This window comes from Piliocolobus tephrosceles, chromosome 4 (assembly GCF_002776525.5).
Source record: "Piliocolobus tephrosceles isolate RC106 chromosome 4, ASM277652v3, whole genome shotgun sequence".
Classification (NCBI taxonomy): Eukaryota; Metazoa; Chordata; class Mammalia; order Primates; family Cercopithecidae; genus Piliocolobus; species Piliocolobus tephrosceles.
The window spans coordinates 95,033,671-95,055,934 of NC_045437.1; the positions used below are offsets into that span (position 1 = coordinate 95,033,671).

General features: G+C 36.2%; 1 long non-coding RNA gene across 1 annotated transcript in view; it reads right to left on the reverse strand.

The window, feature by feature from the left end:
- Nucleotides 1–22,264, reverse strand: part of LOC111542697 — a 63,200-nt gene that overhangs the window by 5,541 nt on the left and 35,395 nt on the right. Inside the window, exon 4 of the long non-coding RNA XR_002731635.2 lies at nucleotides 3,839–4,010. This is a non-coding gene — a long non-coding RNA (uncharacterized LOC111542697). The remainder of the gene's footprint in view (nucleotides 1–3,838; nucleotides 4,011–22,264) is intronic.

Genomic DNA, 22,264 nt, shown 5'->3' on the forward strand with positions numbered 1-22,264 from the left:
GATGTATAAAGGAAAGAGATTTAATTGACTCACAGTTCTGCATGGCTAGGATGCCTCAGGAAACTTATAATGAAGGTGAAGGGGAAGCAAGGCACATCTTCAAAAGACGGCAGGAGAGAGAGCGCACAGGGGAAACTGCCACTTTTAAACCATCACGGGGGAGATGGACCCCACTAGCCAATCAACTCCCACTAGGTCCCTCCCTGGACATGTGGAGATTATAGTTCAAGATGAGATTTGGGTAGGGACATAGCCAAACCATAGCACCTGGATTAAACAATTAGCCCCCAAACTAGGGATCACGTAGCAACATAATTCCCAATGTGTGATTAACTTATCATCTCTAAGAATTTTTGTCATAATTTAGAAATTTCCTTTTTATGGTAAAAATTCAACAAGTATTTGTGATTTTAAAACAACCTCTCAGTAGATTATGAATAAAAGGAAAATATCTTTATTTTTTATTTTATTTTATTTTATTTTATGTATGTATGTATGTATGTATGTATTTATTTAAGGCTGGGTATCCCTCTGTCATGTGACAGGATCATGGCTCACTGTACCCATAACTTCCCAGGATCAAGCAAGTCCCCTGCTCAGCTTCTGGAGTAGCTGGGGCTACAGGAATGTGCTAAGGTTTGAATTCTTTTTGTAAAGACAAGGTTTCACTGTGTTGCCCAGGCTGGTCTTGAACTGCTGAGCTCAAGCAGTCTGCCTGCCTCAGCCTCCCACAGGCATGAGCCATGGTGCCTGGCCCAAAATTTCTTATTTTTTTTCTTAGAATTTTTAAATTGACAAATGAAACTGTTTAAATTGACAAATGAAACAACAAGTTATTTTGAAGTCTATATACACTGTGGAAAGACTTAAGTATAGCTAACTAACATGCATTACCTCTCATAATTAAGATTTTTGTGATGCAAAGACTTTATATCCACTCTCAGCATTTTTCAAGAGTATAATTTATTGTTAGCTATGGTCACCATGTTGTATGATAGATCTCTTGAATTGAATCCTTTTTCCTAAGTGAAATTTTGTATCCTTTGACCAGCTTCTCTCCCCTGCCCCCAGCCAACCACCCCAACTCCTGGTAACTATCATTCTACTCTCCAATCTATACTAATGTCCTAATAGATAGGATATCTCCAAATGACATATGATGGCAACAGCGATTGATGCATGGAGCAAAATGCAGGGCACTCTACCTTGAAAAATGATACTGTTTTAAATTATAGTAGCAACTACAATGCTGTAGATGTAGGGTTAGTTAACAATTGTAACCTAAACAGATATATATCCTTAACGCCAATAATTTCACTTCTACACATAAGCCATTTGAGAAAAGAGATTCTGTCTCCATGTCTCCCAAAATGCCTAGCACAGTGGTAAAAAAGATAAATATGTAATGACTGGTTATCTGTTAAAATTGTGTAAAATTTTTGAGGAGGCACAAAAAAGAACCTACTTCTTTCTTGGGTATTGCAATTTTCTCTTCCCTCCATTTTCTATTACTGTGAACATAGTCATCTTTATTACTTATTTAGAATATGTGACTGTTACGTTATCATTGCAGAGACCTTTTCCTTATTACCAATCTTCTTTTGAAGCATTACATGGAGGAACAGGAGTAGTCTGAGCTTCACAGTTCAAGATTTCAACAATCAGTTCTGTTTGCCTGATTTACAGGATGAAGGTGACAATAAGAGAAAGTGATCATAATAGTCAATGTTTAATACATATTTAATATATATAGTATATGTTTAGATTTAACAACTGGTTAAATCTATTAGCCATATATCACCTAACCATTTCTATACCTTCCTTTCACTCTTCATTTCCTATTCTTTCTTAATTCCAATTTTCCTACAACACACACGCACATACACACACACACACACACACACATGCACCCACTATCCACAAGACCATCACGTCTGGGGATTTTGGACATACAGAGCCTAATAAAATTCAGCAACAAAGATCATTCAAATTCATAACTTAAAAATTACCAGGTACAGAAATATATGAGCTGAGATGAAGAGAAGCTAAAATACTGTGAGAAGTGGAATATCTTTCACAAAAGACCTTCTAGGAAGATCATATGGTACTGTTCTGCAAATCTTTCCTTTTACAATATTGAATGTTTTAATGTGAGCTTTACTGATTCAGTTTCAAATCTTATCACTAATCCTGCCCTTAAGCAAAGCTGTAAAGATGGTGAAATTAATTTTTGACATTTCCTATTCTGCATTCTGTGATCTTCTTCTTCCTTTGAGGGTCTAACAACCTCCTACCACTTTCTGCTTTTGCCCATTACAACCCAGATTTTCACCTTTTGCACCTGGAGCAGGCCTGGCCTTCCACAATGTTCTATGTGCTATGAAATTCAGTTTCTGCTATTATCAGTGTGTTCTATTATTTCATGTATTTTCTAATAGCCTTAAAGGTTACTTTGAATAGGCCTGGAATTTCTAACACAATTAAATACTATAGCAGGCATATAGTATTACCAAGGAAAGTAAAGCAAGACATAGAACAAACCTGAATGATGAAAACTGAGATAAACTGGAGACAGGGACCATGTCCATAATGGACATCCATTATTCAACTGTAGCCAAATGTTATCATGTGAGAATGAAGGCCTAGTGTTGCAAGATTTTAGATTCTTCAAGAGGAGCCAGAAATGTGGATCTTCATATAAAAATTTCAATAATCATAAAGCACCATAAAAGTGAAAAAAAAACTTATAAATCAGAATTTAGACTATGTTGACATTAACTTGCTACCTCTGTGATAAGCAATTTTAGAATAAGATTTTATTCTTGCTTAATTCTTCTTTTCAGAGATACTTAGTGTAGTAGGAGAATCTAACACTTAAAAATAGGTCAGGTATGGTGTCTCACACCTATAATCCTAGCACTTTGCGAGGACAAGGTAGGTGGATTGCTTGAGCCTAGGCATTTGAGAGCAGCCTGGGCAACAGAATGAGATCCTGTCTCTACAAAAAATACAGAAATTAGCCAGCTGTAGTGGCCTGCGCCAGTAGTCCCAGCATTTAGGACGCTGAGGTGGGAGAACACTTGAGCCAAGAAGGTCGAGGCTGCAGTGAGCCATGATCATGCTACTGCACTCTAGGCTGGGCAAGAGAGCAAGACTCTGCCTCAAATAATAATAATAGTAGTAATAATAACAATTTTGTGATGGGTGATAAAAATCAGGGGCAAAGTGTCATGGGAGCACAGAGATGGGACAGGGGACTTTCACAAGCCTAGAATGTTCTCAAGGAGTATGTCCCAGAGAATATGAATCTCAAATGAAAGTAGGCCTTTACCAGAGAGAAAGAAAATAAAGGGTATTCCAGAGAGTTGTGTGCGGGAAGATACAGACGTAAGAAACAGCAGCATTTACTTGGGGAAAAATTAGTTTAGGTTCTGTTCCCAGATAAGTGGAATTATATCAGATACAGTTTTTGAGGAGAGGCTATTTGGGGCAGGAGAACCCCTTGAGTCCTTATTAATAGCTTTAAAATGTGAAAACACCTTACTGCGCATTCGGCACATGTACCCCAGAACTTAAAAGTATAATAAAAAAAATTTTTAAAAAGAAAAAAAGAATGTGAACACACCTCTATTTCTCTCTCCAGGTAATTTTAACATGACCTTGCTACTCCTTTGGATGAAAGAATCATCACAAAGTTTTACAACAAATTTTATGGTTATGGAAGTTCTATATTTACATTTGGAAGATGACAAGGTTGCCAGTAGCAGATATTTTAATTAAAAATATTTTCCTTACTATTGCAACATTTCTAATGTTTTAAAAAGTTCATTTATCTTACAGGTTCATGTCAGATAATTGAAAACATGGTGATCTCAGACACAGCAGCACACATGTGAGGAAATGTAGTAGTCAATCACATTGGAATACCTTCAAAATCTTCAGTAAAATATGGTTGACGTTGATGAATGGTTCATTCTCCCTATGGAGCTATCCGCAGAGGCTAAAAATAGCTATAAATAGGATAATCCAGATAAAATCATGTTGTATCATGTGTATCATATCAATAGTAATATATACAAGTGAAAAATATTGTGAAAACAGTAGAGGTGGAGGATACATATGTTAATAAAGGGGTTTAGAGATAAAAGCATGGATAAATAAATATGGCATAGGTATTTTGAGCCAGGCTTTTCAATGATCATAACATATTCTATATTTATATATTCATGTATTTTTGCATGTCTACGAACTATTCACATTCCAAGAAGCCGTTGCAAGAGTGTACAAAAATGTCACTAAGCAAAGCAAGATTTATCAGGTAATTGAAGTGTTTGCCATTACTTTTAATTACTTTTAATGGTGAACACTGCAGTCACTCTTGCACCAACTTTTAATTACTTTTAATGGCGAACACCGCAATCCCTTTTGCACCAACCTAATATGTGGCCTCAGGTAATATGCCTGTAATTAGCTTGTTGGTTTTATTTGAAACAACTATTGTGTAGCAATTAGAAAGTCGTTAGCAGGACTCTTTTGTCACATTCATTTTATGCAGGATAACCTTGAGTCTACTCTGTTATATACCTATTTGCAAGAAAAGTCAGTTTAGTTCGTCTGTCTCTTTTCCCATGTTCCCCCACCATGTTCTTATTTCATGAATGTATTTTAAGTGTGTTTACTTAACCTGTAGATTTCTATTTTGTGTGGATTTTTTTTTTCATGGCATTTTCAGCTGATATGTTGATTAAATTTATTCATATTCTTAACCTAATCCAAGCATGCTGATCAATATTTCTGAACAGAATTGAGTGTGAAACACCAGATAAGAGGAGTAAATGCGCACTCATTGATGTTTCTTTGCAATGAAAATTATTTTAAGATGTGGAATGATTTGTGTATGTGGATGTGTGTCTCGTGAGATATGATGGTATAATCAATATGTTCCATTGAGGACAAAGTCATAAGGCTAAATGGTTCCAGCTGGGCTGTGAAGGAAAGCAAGTGAGAGTATCATTATTTTGAGGAAAATGCATGTGAGTTTATCTAGATAATGACAGTTTGTACTGTAGCAACATTCCTAGATGAAATCTCTGTACACCAGAGGTTTCCTCTAAAGCTTCATCTTTACTTATATACTTAGGTGAGGGTGAGGCAAGGGTTAGGTGGGCCACTAGAAAGAAACTTCTGTGAGATTCTTCATTATGCTTCTATTATTCTAGAATTGTCACACTTGTTGAGTTCCATAGTTTTTATTTATTCATAAATGTCAGGAACAGGAAAAACCAAGCCAGATTCATAGAGCTTAACAAAGAAGAAGATAAAACAGCAAAAGTTGAAAATGAAATGTAGATGATAACACTTAAAATTAAGGCATCATTGATTCATTTTTCTTTCTTTTTTTTTTTTTTATTATACTTTAAGTTCTAGGGTACATGTGCATAACGTGCAGGTTACATATGTATACATGTGCCATGTTGGTGTGCTGCACCCATCAACTCGTCAGCACCCATCAATTCATCATTTATATCAGGTATAACTCCCCAATGCAATCCCTCCCCCCTCCCCCCTCCCCATGATAGGCCCCAGTGTGTGATGTTCCCCATCCCGAGTCCAAGTGAGCTCATTGTTCAGTTCCCACCTATGAGTGAGAACATGCGGTGTTTGGTTTTCTCTTCTTGTGATAATTTGCTAAGAATGATGGTTTCCAGCTGCATCCATGTCTCTACAAAGGACGCAAACTCATCCTTTTTTATGGCTGCATAGTAATTTTTAAAAAGTCTTTCTTTTGTGAAAATCCAAAGAAAAAGCTCCTGGATACAGTGGGGGAAAGAAAATGGCATTTTCTTGATATCCTTCATCTCAGCCAAGAAAAAAATCTTATGTTAAAAATGAGTGGTTTCATTAAAAACTTTTTTTTCTGAGAATCTTTAACATTATCAGAATAAATTATCCTTCTATATCAAATTCAAATGAAATTTATCTGGAACACTTAATGTAGATGATATGGCTTGGCTCTGTGTCCCTATGTAAATCTCATGTTGAATTGTAACTCCCAGTGTTGGGGAGGAACCTGGTGGGAGGTGATTGGATCATGGGGGTGGATTTGCCCCATGCTGTTCTCATGATAGTGAGTTCTTACAAGATCTGATGGTTTAAAAGTGTGTGGCACTTTCTCTCTCTCTCTCCCTCTCTCTCTCTCTCTCTCTCTCTCTACTATGTGAAGAAGGTGTTTGTTTCCCCTTTGCCTTCCACCATGATTCTAAGTTTCCTGAGAGCTCGCAGTCATGCTTCCTGTTAAGCCTGTGGAACTGTGAATCAATTAAACTTCTATTCTTTGTAAATTACCCAGTCTCAGGTAATTCTTTATAGCAGTCTGAGACTGAACTAATACAGTAGGACTATCACTTTAAAATATGTAAGAGACATAGAATAATGTAGTTTGAACTAATTTTTGCAGATGTGAGGTGTTCTTTCTTCTTTTAATTACTAGGCAAAACATTTGAATGAATCTTAGATGTATTCAGATGGATGAAATCACTTTGCTACCAACCGATCCCCTAGGCCGTCATGAACTACCAGTTAAGAAAATCATATTCTGTGCATTTCTATTCTTTTAGCTTTTTCATTCTATAATTTATACTCTATTCCAGTGTTTATGACTTTTTGGGTTGTGTATATTTTGGGGGCAATATTACTTATGGATAAGAAAATGGAGGCATGAGGACTTTATCGATTATTCTAATTTTAAAGTGCAAGTTGCATTGTAAATAGATCTCAAAGTGCTGTGTGAAGTAGATTGGAGTCACAAGTAGTACTATTAAAACTGTGAATAGCCTAATGTAGCTGCAGTTGAAACTTGAACAAGTAATTGTGCATGTGATATAAAATGAGACTGATCAGCCAATAACCACAGAAATCACTGTTTTAAGTTCAAGGTCAAAGTCACTTCAGACATGTAGCACAATCTTTTTGAACATACTTGAGTGTGTAATAAGTGGAATAAATGTTTACCTAATAATTTACCTCTGCAATATAAGTTATTCTAAGGTATGAAATGTTCCTTGAGCATTTTCGTGTTCTCTGAGGTTGTGATGGAATAACTTATTCCTTCTGTTGAAGATCAATTGCTAAAGCTGCATAATTTCAGCTAGAAATGAAGGAAAGGAAGAAGCAATTGCATCATGCTTACAAAGGCAAATGTCAGTTACATTGAGTAATAATGACTTACACATTCCAATGAAACCTCTGTGGCCCAGCATCTCCAAAAGTAAATAAGTGCCTTGAAGAAAGTAAGATATAAACCTAATGGTCTGCTAGGCAAGCTCTGATCTAAGGCCTTTCATTTTGTATATCTATTATCCCAGGTATTTATCTTACTAACAGGACTGTAAGGATTGATTTATGCATAAGGTGTCAGACATAGGAGCTCACATCTTTGATCTGAATATGGTTTTTAATAATGTATCTATCACGGCAGCTTTTTAAAGTTAAGTTATTTCAGGATATAGAAAACCTTTGAAGAAAAAAAAGTGACACATGGAGAAATTGTTTTCTTCTCATTTCCAAAGATTGACATTTCTTTCCTTCCTTCCTTCCTTCCTTTTTTTTTCTTTCTTTTTTCTTTTTTTGAGGCAGATTCTCACTCTGTCACCCAGGCTGGAGTGCAGTGGTATGATCATAGCTCTCCACAGCCTTGACCTCCTGGTTTCAAAGAATCATTCCCACCTCAACCTCCAGAGTAGCTGGGACCACAGGCACATGCTACCATGCCCAGATTGCCATTTTTTAATGCAATGTTTATAAAAAGTGTTTTCCAAGTCTATAATCTATGTGATATAAATGGCATTTACTCACTTTATAATCCACAAATATCATTTTTCTCATTTGAGAAAATCCATAATTATGAACATTGTGGCCAAATAATTGGCACCATGCTATTTACATTTGCTGTCTCTAAGTTTTATAACGTATTTTTATTTATTCATCCTGATTATTTTATTTAATGATTCTTCTATACTTAATGAGAGCCCTTCTAGTTCTAATATTCTAGATCTGGATAAACAAATACATATTATTCATATTCACATATTTTATAATTCTATAAACGTTGATTCCTCCAACACTACGTTCATTCTTATCTCTAAGTTTTTGTCTCTTTAAATCACATATCTTAAAAAGCTCATTCATCTTTGTATGGTTGTTCTTTTCTGGATCAGTTTCTATACTGTTATTTCTTTCTTAAGGTATGGCATACAGAACTGCATTCAGTACACTAATTTCAATAAATTATATTTTATTCAAGGATAAGAATAAACTTACTAGCTAATTTTTCTTTTAACTACATTCGGAGGCTGAGGCAGGAGAATGGCGTAAACCCGGGAGGCGGAGCTTGCAGTGAGCTGAGATCCAGCCACTGCACTCTAGCCCGGGCAACAGAGTGAGACTCCGTCTCAAAAAAATAAAAAAAATAAAAAAAAAAAAAAAATAATAATAATAATAATAATAATAAGCCTTATTGTTCTGTTGGCCTCATGTTTTTCAGAATGTATTCTTAGGAATGATTCTACAAGAGGAATGCATTTTCCTCACAGTATAGAATGTATGCATGTGGGTATTGTGTGTGTGTGTAATTTTTATTTTTCAAATGCATTATTATACTAGTTCATTCAGATACTTAGCATCTACTTATATGCCAATTTATACATAAGACTCAGTTGTAGCCTATACTCCTCCACCAGACATTTCATTATCTTTAAATATTTAGTGCTTTTTGAAAGTCTTGAAGTTTCCCTGCTGACTTTCTTTCATAGTGAAGATGTTCAGGTAGGTCTTGGCAGATCACCAAGTAGGTTATATCTTATGTATTAGTCAGGGTTCTCCAGAGAAACAAAACCAATTGAATATATAGAAAGAAAGAGTGATTTATGGTAAGTAATCGGCTCACATGATTATAGATGTTGGCAAACCCAAAATCTGCAGAGCCAATGTACCGGTTGGTGATGGAAATTGGAAAGCTGCTGTAGAACCAGGAAGAACTGATGTTCCAGTCTGAGGATCATCAGGCAGGAGAATTTTCTCACTCAAGAAATGGTAGCCTTTTCTTCTATGTAGGCCTTCAACTGATTACATGAGGCCCTCCCACATTATGAAGGGCAATCTGCTTTGCTCTGTCTAAAGATTTAAATGTTAATCTCATTTAAAAATACCCTCACAGAAGCACCCAGAATAATGTTTGTCCAACTATCTGGGCACCTGTGGCCAGACACTGTCACATCATAGTATCTGTTTTTCATTTTTGAAAGGGGCCTCTCTCTCCCTAGCCTTTGTTTTCTGTCTACGAGTTATTCCCTCTTTAAAGAATTTGTTCTTCCCACTTCATACTGATCAACTGCTTTTAATACCCTTAATTCCATACTTTTGTATAATTTCAATTCTAAATAAATTATATTAACTGTTTCTCATATAAATAATCTGTCAAATAATTCTAAAGTTAATAGAAAAAATTTCCCTTGAAAAAATACCATATTGCCTTTCCACTAAATTTCTATGCATATTTAAGTGTAAAATAATCTTGCCTTTTATTGTAATTCCAGTCAGATATGGTAGTGCAATTTAACAGGTTGTACTTTTCAGGGTCTTTTCTGGGTGCAAATCACATTAGCTATGAGCTTGTTTCAGTTGTTCAGCAGAATATGGATTTGGATGTTATTTCTTGACAACTGAGCTGAATAATTACTTACTTTAGCCATGACATTGTTTATATGTAAATTCTAGATTGCTAATTAGATCTGGAACAGTTGTTCCTAAACAAATCAATCATCAAAATCACATGGAAACTTAGGAAAAATACAATTGCAGGTCCCCAAATCCATACTTTTAAAGTATTACTTTTCTAATTCTAATTACAAGCCATTGATGAAGAGAATATTTGGATTTACAAAGTACTTTTATCAATTCTCTGTTCTTTTTTATTTTTTACAATTATGTGTAGCTAGATATTTAGCTAACTTTTTCATAATAAAAATCAAAATAAACAATCCATTGATTCTCTTTGCTGAATTCTATTTCAAAAGCCAGCTTTTCAACCACCATCATTGTATAGTCCTGGTGATTCTCAAGCTGGCATCTTACTGTTGATTTATTTACTTGTTTATTTAGAGATGGAGTTTCATTCTTCTTACCCAGGCTGGAGTGCAATGGCACGATGTTGGCTCACTGCAACCTCCATCTCCCAGGTTCAAGCGATTCTCCTGCCTCAGCCTCCTGAGTAGCTAAGATTACAGGCAAGCGCCGCCACACACAGCTAGTTTTGTATTTCAGGTTGAGATGGGGTTTCTCCCCCATCTCTGACTCCATGGGGTCAGATTGGTCTCCAACTCCCGACCTCATGTGATCTGCCTGCCTCGGCCTCCCAAAGTGCAGGGATTACAGACGTGAGCCACTACCCCCGGCTGTTGATTTATTTATTTATTTTGTAAGCTTTTATTATTTTCTTTGGAATATAAAGCACAGTATTCCTTAAAGTCTTTTTTTTTATTTTTTTTAATTTAATTAATTTATTTATTTATTTTTAGCTAGTCTTATGGGGTTTTTTGCACCTGATTTACCTTACTTAATAGATTTTCTTGTTTTGTTCCCTTTACCAATTGTACCTTTAAAAAATGCCTTCTCCTTTTCCTCACCCACAATGACCGCTTTTGCTTTGCCAGTTAGCCATACAGGGTTTTTGTTTGAACACCTGGGTTTCTTGATCCTTGGCACATATTTTGCCTGGGCTTCTAATAAGGTGTTTTAAACAGCTTCCAGGTTTCTGGTAGATTATTTGCTTTTTTTTTTTTTTTTTCCAACTCCCTTGCATTTTATTCTAATATTCACATTTTGATGTAGGTCTCTTTTCTAAAAGTGAGTTAGCATGTGTTCCATGTTTCTTGGCTTTTCCACCCTCAGTAGAAAGTGAAACTTAATCATATACTAATCACTAATATATAATGATTTGTGTAATTCCTGATTCACTTCCTGTCTTTTATGCAGAACTTGGTGTATTTCCTTTCCATGTGAATTCCAGAATTACTTAATCTAAGAAACAGTTATTTATTCTCCCAAAAATGTATTCCTCATACCTATCCTTAATGAGAAAAATCTACGAATCCAGATGTGAATAATTAAAATTCTATTTGATTACCGTCTGTACTGATTTCGAGTATTCTCACCTAGTGTCAATATTCTTAGCATACATATTATATTATGTGTATTGCATATTATACATACTAGTATACAGACATATAGCATATTATATATGCTAAGAATATATATATATATATATATATAATACACATATGGTATGTTTTTGGGCATAAGATGAAGAGGATTGAAGTAATCACAAATCTCAGTTCATAGCACATTATCTGTATTAGCTTCTCTCTTGATTGACTGATTAATTGATCAATTATCTTCCTGCCATAGTTCTCTATTTTCTCCTTCTAGACATGTAATGATGCTAAGAAATTTAACACATCTTTTTTGCTTATTTATGTTCTTGCAAAATGTGCATTGTTGTTTTGTTTGTATTTTGTTGCTTATTGTACTTGGTATATTTGTAAAAAGTATTTTGATAGATATTTCCCACTGTTTCTTTTATTTAAATCAGTGCTCTGTTTCTGTGTAGTGCTATGAGTCTATCTAACCTGTTGTTTCTAACTGCTGTGTAGTACTCTGTGGTGGACATCCATGACTTTTCCTCTATTTTCTCTTTTAGTGATGGTGACTCAAAGTGCCTCTAACTCTCCTATATTATTTAGCCCTGGTTTATGGCACCATCCACCACTGATTTCTTGATTGCAATTAATTTAGGAAAGACTAATTCTCCTCCAAGTGGTCTCATAGTAAAATCTTTATTTAGATGAGTGCTTCTGAACCTTAGCACTTTTTACATGTATTGTAGGATATTTAGCAGCATCCCTAACTCCACCCACCACATGCCAATGGCACCGTATTTGTGAAAATTAAATACAAACAAACAAACAAACAAAAAACCACTCCAGACATTATCAAGTATCTCCTGGGGGAGCAAAATCAGTCATCGATGAGAACAATTGATATAGCTCTTCTAAATTTTTATGTAGATGCTACTTTTGTTAAATCTGATATGTTCTTAGTTGTCTGTGACCACCTGTGACTCAGTGGCACTATATCTTAGCTTCTTTTTCTACTCATCTGTTGTTTTTCCAAGATGTCAATTACAGAAGTTTACTCATTTCTTGACAAGCATTCTATTGAGGAATAGAGTCTATCTGCTTGCTTGATTGGATTTTTACATAATCACTAGGGAAGAAAATCCTGGCTTCTTTGCCAAGACAGTTTTGACACTTTTCAGTGACTAACCCCTTGTATAATTTTTGTTTTTCTTTTTTTTTTTTTTTTTGGACAGGTGACTGTCACCCAGGCTAGAGTGCATGACATGATCAAAGCTCACTGCAGCCTCCACCTCTTGAGCTCACACTATCCTCCCACTTCAGTCTCCCAAGTAGCTGAGTCCACAAGTGTGCCACTATGCCTGGCCAATTTTTCTATTTTTTGTAGAGATGGGGTTTTACCATGTTGCCCAGGCTGGTCTTAAACACCTGGGCTCAAGCAATCTGCCTGCCTCAGCCTTCTAAAGTGCTAGGATTAAAGATGTAAGCCACCATTCCTGGCCCCTGTATGTTCTTTACATACAATGATGTTCTTTTTTACTTAATACACATAAGCCAGACTTGATGTTAAACAGAAATGTCAGCACTTGTCTTTAATTACTTAATTTCAAATTTGCAAGGAAACAAGCCCATGATTTTTGTCATATTCTAATTTTCATTCTAACCTGAGTTATCCAATTATTTCATAGATTTGATTTTAGACTCCTTCTGTCTGTATTAAAAATGAAGCTTCACCAAAAAGTCCAAGATCTCATTACTCAACTAAGTGGCAGATTCATTACCCAAAGAATCCAACTATCAGCAGTTATCTTCTTTTTAATTACTATCAAATATGAACAAGAAAATTACATATTTAGAGCCTGCATTAACATTTCATTTCAGTGACTCCAAAAAATATATGAAATGTTATGTTGAACTTCCAATTCAAACGGTCTGAAATCATGCAAGCAGCATATTTTAAAAAGTTTAAACTAATGACAAGGTTAAAACTCTCAACAAAGGGTTGAGAGTCAAAATATTTGAGTTTAATAACTGATTTGTCCTTGTTCATTTTGCTTTAAAGTCTCTAAATTTTGTTTTTTTTCAACTGAGAAATGGCAAAATTATTTTAAGATAAAATTAAATTAAAGTCCATTAAACTCAAAGATGCTACCAAATAGATGGGATCATTGAATTCCTTACCAGAATTTTAACAAAATTTTGACTCGTCTCACGTATGAGACCTTATTTGTAGTGGCAGCAAATTATCTACAGAAATTCATCTGAACTCCATGAAGCTACCGACATCATCTGGTATTGGTTACATACTCACCTTTGATGATCCCACCCCTCTGTTTCTGCTATGACATCATAACTCACCACTTCCAGTTTGTCATTTGTTTTTCCTCCCTATCTTATCCATCTGTTGTTGGCCAACACAAAAGATCTGCTTACTTCTGATTTCTGGTCCAATATTCATCCAACCTGTCCCCTAGCCAATTCTGGCGCACAAATATTTCTCACTAAATATTCAATTAATGGACCAAGTCATAATCCCTAAACTGGTGTTCTTATACGTGTAACTCAAGAATATATATTGCCCGTAAAGATCGAGCCCATAGATATTCATCAAAAGAGCAGAAACAAATCCAGATAGTTTTGGATTCTGAGGTCATGCAATGCCCCTAATGAATAGTCTCCATCAGCTTCCCATTTAACTGAGAATAGAATTCAGTATCCCTACAAACACATCCAAACATGATTTGACATATCTATACCATCTGACTTCATCTGCTGCAGCTGTACCCCAGCACATTCTACTTCATACACACTGATTTTGTTTCTCATCGTTGAATAATACAAAATAGACCTTGCAGAGTTGCTTTTCTTTCTGCTTGGAATACAGTCCTTTCATAATAAATGCCTAATAAGTATTTGTTGAGTGAACCAATGTTTCATACCTCTCACTTACCTCTGTTGCCATTTGTAAGGGCTAAGGATGAAAGCCAGTGTTCTATTACGTGATTTACAAGACTATCTCATCTAAATGCTATGTCCATTCCCAGTTGCTCATTGGTGGTTATCCACTGAACTTCCCTCCAAAAATAAATGCATAACTATGTATCAAGTGAATATTTTCATAAACCTAAAAGGAGGTCAGTATGTAATAATATATTTTACAATATTTTAGAATAGATCACGTGAACTTAAAATATGCATTTTTTGTACCTATTCTGTTTTCCAGCTCTGCAAATCATAAAAAGTAAAGAAATTATTATGTTAATAACATCAAAAATCTGTAACCAACTTATTTTGCCTTTAGTTATGTGAATTTTTTTTTTTTTTTTTTTTTTTTTTTTTTTTGAGACGGAGTCTTGCTCTGTCGCCCAGGCTGGAGTGCAGTGGCACGATCTTGGCTCACTGCAAGCTCCACCTCCCGAGTTCATGCCATTCTCCTGCCTCAGCCTCCTGAGTAGCTGGGACTACAGGCGGCCGACACCATGCCTGGCTAATTTTTTGTATTTTAGTAGAGATGGGGTTTCACCATGTTAGCCAGGATGGTCTTGATCTCCTGACCTTGTGATCCACCTGCTTCGGCCTCCCAAAGTGCTGGGATTACAGGCATGAGCCACTGCGTCCCTCTGTGAAAGTTTTTTAACCTCTGTGTTTGTTAATTTATAAAATACAAATGAATTTGTATGGAAAATGGGTAAAATAAAAAGAAATGAAAATGTTTATAACATTCAAAATTTAAATCTGTGATACATAATTTTTTAATGATTACAGGAAACTGGCAGACCCATGAAAAGCAGGTTGAATTATTGTTTGGATTGATTCTCTTTATTCATGCTGAACTTTGTTAATACTATCTAATGTATGAGGAAGCTGCAAGCTTAATCTTTGCCATAATCAGAAAATATAATAGTGATAATGCACTGCAGGCTCGCACAGTGCTGTGTAATGTTTCCAGCCAGCTGCAATCTCTCTCTGGCAACCAGATATGCAGAGCCACATCTCCTGGGGATGAAGGAGAAACAATGCATTTATACATTCAAGTGGGTGTGTATCCAATTTGAACATTCTCATCAAAGAGAAAGACCTGTAATTTTATGATCATTTTTTCCTTTTGTTTCCATTTCTGCATAAAATGCTTCTTAAGCAATATAGTAGGAGGAGGTTATTAAGCATAGGTTCAAACATATCCGTTATATAAACTACCTGAATGAAGAACACCAGCACTTATATGGTAACAGGCCATTGGTGTTGAGTCATAAAAACATCTAAATCTCAATTCTGCCATTTATAGCTAAGCTTGGGCAAGTTTCTTCATTGTTCATAATTTAGTTCTTGTCAGTAAAATGGTGGTAGGTGATGTTTAGCTTAGAGGTCTAATTGGAAAGATTACAGTTTAAATGCCTTGCAGAGTTGTTGACCCATTGAGCACTCAGAAAGTTTAGGCCTTGAAAAACCACACCATCAATCATCCAACTAATGATAGATTCAAAGCCATGTGGGCAGCACTCCATTGGAGAATTTTTATGTGTATTATGGTTAGGAACCATGTCTTGATTGACTTGGTGTGGTTAGGATCTTGCTCTGTGCCTGGCTCTTGTCTGATTAGGATTGTGCTCTTTGCCTCTCTCATAATACGTGCTCATTAAATGTTGATAGTTGTTGAATGACACTCAGCTGTTCAAAGTGAATATGGAGAACTGAGGGTAGGGGAGAGTGGATCATCTCCCTTTGTTTACCTTTCTACCAAAGAGTTTGTTGATTCTTTTTATCCTAATGATTTGAGCGTTCTCTCATCAACACTTAGTTTCCCAACAACTTTGAGTTTAGCAATCTGAACCTTCCCCTTGTCTTCTACTGGCCAAACTCTGGGTTATTTTTCAATCCCCTGTGTTAAGTCCTGGGTGATTACCACAGCATCCCTTTCCTCCAGAAATCTTGCTGCTCTACAAAGCCATACAGAGCCCTCCAGATATTCAAACATAGAAATGGTTTCATAATAATTTATTTGTAACAGAATTATGTTACTTGCTTTTCTGAGATATGCTCACTCAGGAAGCAGGGTTCCTTAGTGCAAAATATCTGTGCAAGGCACAAGGTGAGAGGTTCAGAACATATTGCACCGATTTAAATAAAAATGCCTCTGCTAGGCCTGTGTGTCTAGCTCCTCCGCTGACAAAGTCTTTCTCATAGGAGAAAGAAGAGAACCAGGAAAGGAGATCTGCCTTAAACACACTACCGTCTTAGATATCTTTAAAACAGGCTTTCAGAACTCTTGTGGGGGACATATTGAGTTGCCCAATTGAATTGCCAGTGCTCATGCAGCATCTTACCAGGGCAGCTATGTTCTTCCCACTGTCAATAAAATGGGCAGAGTTTCAGTGAAGCAAAATAAACAGGCTCAAGAGATCTGCTGTAACCATTGTCAACAATAATATATTGTACACTTAAACATGAGTGAAAAGAATAGATCTCATGTTGTGTTCTTATCACAATAAAATAAAATAAAACACATAGGTTTTTAAAAATAAATAAAAAAATTGTGCCTTCTTCCCTACTAGTGTGGGAAGAAAAGAAGCTGGACTCCTAGAAGTAACAAAGGCAGGCATAGAATAAGATGAAATTACATTTTAATGTGGTTAAATCTAACAGCAAAATTTTGCAAGCAGGGAGGGGAGGTTGCAAGGGGGAAGGAAACGATTTACCATTCTCTGTCACTCTGGGGTTAAAATTAGTTTCAGTGATTCACTTGTTATTGCTGTGTACTCTGAAGCCTTTATTTAGCTTTCCATTTGGGGGTTTCTTTGTTCATTTAAAACGAATAAGGAGAGCATATTAGTTCATGAAAGAATAATATCCTTCGTATCATCTCTCAAGGACATTTTCTCTTGTTCTTCCAGAAACCTGGGGCTATTGCATTGATTTGTTTTTCCATCTACAGGCAAGTAGAGAACACTAGGAGAGCTTTGCTTATAGTATCGTAGATGATTTCCCCTCATTTTCCAGTGTTGAAAATCAGAATATCCAGTTCTAAACAGGTTGTCATGGTTGTGTGTGTCTCTCTTTTCAGGTTGGGTTTCAAAGCGAGTCTGCTTTATAATTTGTTCTGAAAATGCTCATTGACTTGAATGCCAGTTGGATTAAAGGGGAAAAAACTTATTTTATGATTTGTACAGCTGTTTCTGAGCCCAAATTCTTATAAAAGGTGCCCTGGTGGCATTTCCTTACCACAAGATTGACAGACTGGGGAAAGCTAAACATTTTCTTTTCTAAGGAACTAGTGGAAAACGGACCTATTTTCAGGATTGGCTTGTCCTTGGTAACAAGTTTGAAACCACTGAGTTGCATCATGACCATGAAGCAAAGAAGTTATTCCAATGTTTTAATTTCTAGCCAGTGTTTAAGCAGCTGCAACAGAAAATGAAATTGCTCATGACTTTCCATGTCATTCCCAGTAAACTGATTTTGCTGAGAAATTTCACAATGGTCATTTCCTCTTCATGTCCAAACAGACGTTTAGTGTTTTTAAGACCCTTTCTGTAAAAGTCATATGGTACTTAAAGTATAATTTAGTGTGTACATGCTGTATGCCTTGCTGGTATTCTTTCATTTGAGAAAATATCAAAAATATCAGAGAGTAGGATAGGAAGTTTAGGTAGGATTTCTTGGGGGAAACCACATATGCACATGTTTCTTGAGGAGCTGACATCATTGAGATTTAGCAGTTGGAGTATCATTTAACCTAGCCTTTTTTTTCTTTTAATAATTTTTTTTGCATTCCTTAGTTGGTTTCATTACCATGTGAAGGCAAGCTCTGCAAAGATGAAGAGGCATCATCTGCTCCCCAGAGAGGGAGGGAGACTAATATAACAGAATTTCAGGGTGTGAGCAAGAGTGCAGACACAAAAACCTCCTGTGGATTGTGGGAAACCAGACAGCTATTTTTTTTAATATTATTTAGCTCCAACTCTAAGGGGAGAAACACTGCAAGACTACATGTTACAGTCCAAAAATAATTCCTTTTTCCAATAGAAAAAGGCTATGATATAGTTCTAATTGGTAACTTACTTGTACATTTTTCCCACAAACAAATCTTCTTTCTGAACTTGTTGGCTGTATTCTTACAGCCTTTGAACCCCACAATTTCTTCCCATGTCTAACTAAAGAACTTGTTGGTTAAAAGTTAAGTAAAACAAAAAATCTTAATTTCTTAAAATATTTAAACGTAGATTTTTTTTTTCTGTTTTCCTTTTAGATGTACTATTTAGTAATCTAAAACAATCATCTTATTATCGTATGATTTAACTTTCCTGTCTATGCAATAGAAATTGTAAAAAGTTAAATATAAATCTCTCAACAAAAATATTTTTTTCTCTTGCTCTCACTCCTAATTAGTGGTATGTTCAGATGGATTAGAGATGAAAAACAATATGAGAAACCTGAAGTTGAGTTTATTGGATATTTAGAACATTGTTGACCTAAGAGACATTAGAAATTGAGGTGGGGATATAGAGAACATTAAAAGAAAGATAATTTACTGCTGAGAATAGGGAAAAGGGCAGGAAGTGGCTATAAAATAATGATTGCTGCTTTCCATAAACCACATAAAACCCCCATCTCATTACCATATAGACATGGGTATACACACAGTAAAACCTTTGTAATACTGCATTTTAGAGGAAATGAGTTGCCAGCTAATGTCAAGTTATGGTTAATAAAGACTTAGTTCGTGTTATCTCAGGTGGTATCCTTCTTGTACCGCCCTTATTCTCCCCTTAAAGTCTTAGACTAAAGCATAAAAGGGCAGTGGTTTATAGATGTAAGTCAATATTATTTATCTAAAGAGAAAAGACTTTAGTACAGCAGGGATCTACGTTCTCACTATTCATCAAAATGGTTGCATGGCAAAATAGGCCTGTTAACCTCCTTGTTTCTCTCATTTCAGCATCCTTATCAATGAATCCTTTGCAAATAGCTAGATTCATCTCATTAATTTTAGGAGAAAGGGATCAATACACACACATATAATATATATCTTATATTATATATATATATATAAGATTCCATAGCCCTTGAAACAGATATATGACACTCTGAGGAAAAGCAAGGAATAAACACTAGAACCATTCACTGATCTGTTAAAGTAGAGCTAAATGTAGCTATCCAACTTCTGTGTCCTTGATCATTTTAATGTTAGTCCAACCCTCATGCAGTATGAAAGTAGATAATAGAGATCTCTATCTAATATACTTCTGCCAGTTCTTTTAAATTTTTGGTCTTCTCCTCTGTGTTGCATAGACCTTACAAAATGTTGATGGTCCACTTTCTCCAGTGAGAATGCTGCTGTCATTGATCAAGCCCTTTTTAGCATCAACTTCTGTGCCAGAAGTGAGGATGCAAATGAGACACAAATGCTGCCCTTGAGGGGTCTGATATGCTAGCTTGGGGGACTGACTCTCCATTCCCTTTACCTAAACATCTGGGCCTAATACTGGCCCTTTAGAGTGACTACCCTTTCCCATGTCCTCAGAGCTTTGGTTCATCAGAACAGTTCTCATATTCTTCAAGCGTGAGAGAGTAAGCTTTATGTCTGGGATTTGTGTTAGGGGAAAGTGATGGTGCTTTGAGTCACAAGTTCTTAAAGTTAAAAATATGACAAATTACTTAGATATCTAGAGCTTTTTAAAACATACATTCCTAACCCAGTTTGATCCTTCTGAATTAGATTTTCCATACATGAAGCCTGTGGGATTCTGGTGGGCAGTAGAAGATAAACTGAACCTTAAGTGAGGTTGTTATAAGCCAGCTTGGGATCAGGCAAAGATCAGGTGAATCCTTCTTGATCTGTATTTGTATTTTAATCTGTTTAAGAATTGTATGTAAAATAAGTTAAAAGCTTGGACTGGGGAATCATTCGTTGTCCAAGTGTGGGGTACAATTTCACATCAACTTTTCTGTTTCTGTCCTTATGCAATTATAAGTCCACATTATGCATAATAAATAGTGAAAGAATTTCCTCTGTCAGTATATTGCCAAATATATTTCTGACAGATGGATACAGACAGATGTGAAGTTTTTTTTTTTTTTACTGTATAAGCATATATAATCACGTTACATTTTTTTACAGAATCAATCTGATTGTATGTTAAACAAATATATACAGTGCATGTTTAGCCAGAGGGTCTTAGGAATATATCCAGAGATAACTGGAAAATTTTTGTTCATAAACAAAAGTTTTTACCACCAGCTCCAGTGAAACATTTCAAATGGATCCATGTGTACTAAATACAAATTGTACCTTCATTTGGAATTATTCAATGTTTAAAGTCCATGTAGCCTCAGAAAGCTCATCTTTTGTCCATGCAAGCCTTGGGATATGTTTAAGGCATTACAGGTAAAGTGTCAGAGCCACCTGACATTGCTGCTTTCCAATCCTCTTCCTTCCCCACCCTTCAGAGGAGAGAGTACCAGCCTAGTAGACTGGCACAGGTAGCCTGAGCCACACTAGCCTCTATGTGGTGGGCTCTCTGAGCCCTGGTTGGAGAGGTTCTGGCTCCCTCTGTCACATATGATTCTGTGGTTTTGAACATCAGCTTTTTTTTCCTTTTCCACTTTTTCCCCTAGTGCTCCAGACTTTTTGTGCAGAAAGCAGCCTCTCACATCACCCTGCATTAATCATCATAAACCCCTCAAATCAAAAGTGGAAAAGACCCAGTGATTCAGTCATCTGTTTGCTAACAATAATCTTTTTGTGGGTTTGTGTGTCTGTGTCCTTTGTTAAGTTCTGTTTTAAAAGAATACAGGCTCCCAGACTGCTGGGGTGTGGTGTGCTTGCACTAACCTCTCTGTGAGATGCTCCAGAGAGAAAGGCTTCCCAGTGAAAACATCAGACTCAGCGCTGTCTCCAACTCACATAGCCCATGACCCTGAAAAAAAAAGAAAGAAAAAGATGAAAAAAAAAGCTCTTTTTGGAACACATTTTTTCTCATCATTAAAGTGAAGAAATAGAACCAGATTGTCTTTAAAGTTCTCATTATTTTGTCATTCTATGGCTCCTTCTAGGAAGTTTGTCTTCTCTACTTTGGCTTTGCCTCCCATATATTTTATTTAGTCATCATATTTTCCCTATATCTTTATTTATCTGAGTGAGGATGTCATCTTTCCGCAGGGCTGGGTAGTTTCTATTCACATCTTTGCAGACTGATTACAAAATTATCCTTAAGGGAACACAAGCATTGACCAGCATTTAGAAATCCCTGGCAGCACACCACAGATGGTTAATGAAATAAAATGCATTATCTCATAGGCTTAGCTAATCTCAAAGTTATGGACCATCTCTGGATGTGAGGACTTAACATGGAGGAAAGCTGTAGAGTGACAAATTAAAGCTGATAAGATTGCTGCTCTGCCTCATTCTCCAAATATTCATAAACTTTGAGCTGAGTCTCTCACAGAAAGCAGGGGTCACTACGGAGATATGCTACATATTGTACTTGCTTGACAAGGATGCATGAACACGAAATATAGGAAATACTAGGCACAATTACCATCACCTGTTGCCTACAGTAAAATTAAAGAAAAAAGTTGGGTTCAGAAATGTTTACTTTAATCTAATTATATGGTGGGTTCAAATTTGTCTCACTTAAGAACGAGCTAACCAGGGGTCTCCAACTTTTTTGGCACCAGCGGCCAGTTTCATGGAAGACAATTTTTCCTTGGACAGGAAGGATTTGTTTGGGGGAGAGTGTGGGGGAGGGTTGTGGGAAATGGTTTTGGAAAGTGTTCCACCTCAGATCATCAGATATTCTCACAGGTGCACAATCTGGATCCCTCACGTGTCCAGTTTGCCATACAGGGTGCAAGCTCCTATGAGAATCTCATGCTGCTGCTGATCTGATCTGACAGAAGGAGGAGCTTAGGTGGTAATGCTGGCTCGCCCACCACTCACTTCCTGCTGTGTGGCCTGGTTTATAACAGACCATGGAGGGTACCAGTCTGCAGTCTGGGGGCCTGGGACCCCTGAGCTAAGGGACTGATGGAAACATTTTATAAGTAAAATTAATTACATGCGCACACACAAA